The sequence below is a fragment of the Staurois parvus genome, unplaced genomic scaffold (assembly GCF_062004578.1).
Source record: "Staurois parvus isolate SC_StPar_1 unplaced genomic scaffold, SC_StPar_1.0 ptg001754l, whole genome shotgun sequence".
NCBI classification, from domain to species: domain Eukaryota; kingdom Metazoa; phylum Chordata; class Amphibia; order Anura; family Ranidae; genus Staurois; species Staurois parvus.
Window position 1 is genome coordinate 1057501 of NW_028319550.1, and position 2500 is coordinate 1060000.

Below are 2500 nucleotides of genomic sequence, written 5' to 3' on the forward strand. Positions count from 1 at the left end.
CCCTGGCGGGCGGGAGGGGCGAGGCGCGCCGCGGCGGCCTGCCGGCCCCCCTGGGGCTCGGGGCCTGGGCGCGCTCTCCCCTCCCCGCCGGGGCGCGGGGGGCTCCATCGGTCTTGGCCCGGCTAGCGGGGAGCGGTCCCGTGGGGGTGGGCGAGGGGGTAAAAGCCGGGCTCGCTCTGTCACCGTCTACCCCCTCCCAGTAATCTGCAGGAGGGTTCCCGGCCCGGGTCTGGACGACCGGAGGCCGCCCGACGTTGACCGGGAAAAGCGGGGACCCCGGGCCGCCCTCCCCGGTTCTCTCATCCGAGGTCCCGACCTCATTCGCGACTTCCGAGGGGATCGCGGCCAGGACGCCACAAAGTGCCGTCGGTCAGCTTCCCGAGACAACCGCGGCCCCCCCCCTGGGGCTCGGGGCCTGGGCGCGCTCTCCCCTCCCCGCAGGGCGCGGGGGGCTCCATCGATCTTGGCCCGGCTAGCGGGGAGCGGTCCCGTGCGGGTGGGCGAGGGGGTAAAAGCCGGGCTCGCTCTGTCACCGTCTACCCCCTCCCAGTAATCTGCAGGAGGGTTCCCGGCCCGGGTCTGGACGACCGGAGGCCGCCCGACGTTGACCGGGAAAAGCGGGGACCCCGGGCCGCCCTCCCCGGTTCTCTCATCCGAGGTCCCGACCTCATTCGCGACTTCCGAGGGGATCGCGGCCAGGACGCCACAAAGTGCCGTCGGTCAGCTTCCCGAGACAACCGCGGCCCCCCCCCTGGGGCTCGGGGCCTGGGCGCGCTCTCCCCTCCCCGCAGGGCGCGGGGGGCTCCATCGATCTTGGCCCGGCTAGCGGGGAGCGGTCCCGTGCGGGTGGGCGAGGGGGTGAAAGCCGGGCTCGCTCTGTCACCGTCTACCCCCTCCCAGTAATCTGCAGGAGGGTTCCCGGCCCGGGTCTGGACGACCGGAGGCCGCCCGACGTTGACCGGGAAAAGCCGGGACCCCGGGCCGCCCTCCCCGGTTCTCTCATCCGAGGTCCCGACCTCATTCGCCACTTCCGCGGGGATCGCGGCCGGAACGCCGCAAAGTGCCGCCGGTCAGCTTCCCGAGACAACCGCAAACCGCGGCCGGCTCCGAGCCGCGGCCGCTGCCCGCGGACGGCTCCAGACATCGCGGCCGGCTCCCGGGTGCCTCCGGCCGGCTTCCCGGACCCGCGGCTGCCCGCCGACGGCTCCAGACATCGCGGCCGGCTCCCGGGTGCCCCCGGCCGGCTTCCAGGACCCGCGGACGGCTCCAGACATCGCGGCCGGCTCCCGGGTGCCCCCGGCCGGCTTCCAGGAGCCGCGGACGGCTCCAGACTCCCCAAGTGCCGCCGGCCAGCTTCCCGAGACAACCGCTGACCGCGGACGGCTCCAGAGCTCGCGGCCGGCTCCCGGGTGCCTCCGGCCGGCTTCCCGGACCCGCGGAACTCCGCGGACGGCTCCAGACATCGCGGCCGGCTCCCGGGTGCCTCCGGCCGGCTTCCCGGACCCGCGGCTGCCCGCGGACGGCTCCAGACATCGCGGCCGGCTCCCGGGTGCCCCCGGCCGGCTTCCAGGACCCGCGGACGGCTCCAGACATCGCGGCCGGCTCCCGGGTGCCCCCGGCCGGCTTCCAGGAGCCGCGGACGGCTCCAGACTCCCCAAGTGCCGCCGGCCAGCTTCCCGAGACAACCGCTGACCGCGGACGGCTCCAGAGCTCGCGGCCGGCTCCCGGGTGCCCCCGGCCGGCTTCCAGGACCCGCGGACGGCTCCAGACATCGCGGTCGGCTCCCGGGTCCCGCCGGTCAGCTTCCCGAGACAACCGCTGACCGCGGACGGCTCCAGAGCTCGCGCCCGGCTCCCGGGCGCCTCCGGCCGGCTTCCCGGACCCGCGGACGCCCGCGGACGGCTCCAGACATGGCGGTCGGCTCCCGGGTCCCGCCGGTCAGCTTCCCGAGACAACCGCTGACCGCGGACGGCTCCAGAGCTCGCGCCCGGCTCCCGGGCGCCCCCGGCCGGCTTCCAGGACCCGCGGACGGCTCCAGACATGGCGGCCGGCTCCCGGGTGCCCCAGGCCGGCTTCCAGGACCCGCGGACGGCTCCAGACTCCGAGTGCCGCCGGTCAGCTTCCCGGGACAACCGCGGCCGCTGCCCGCGGACGGCTCCAGACATGGCGGCCGGCTCCCGGGTGCCCCCCGGCCAGCTTCCCCGGACAACCGCGGCCGCTGCCCGCGGACGGCTCCAGAGCTCGCGCCCGGCTCCCGGGTGCCCCCGGCCGGCATCCAGGACCCGCGGACGGCTCCAGACATGGCGGCCGGCTCCCGGGTGCCCCCCGGCCAGCTTCCCCGGACAACCGCGGCCGCTGCCCGCGGACGGCTCCAGAGCTCGCGCCCGGCTCCCGGGTGCCCCCGGCCGGCATCCAGGACCCGCGGACGGCTCCAGACATGGCGGCCGGCTCCCGGGTGCCCCCCGGCCAGCTTCCCCGGACAACCGCGGCCGCTGCCCGC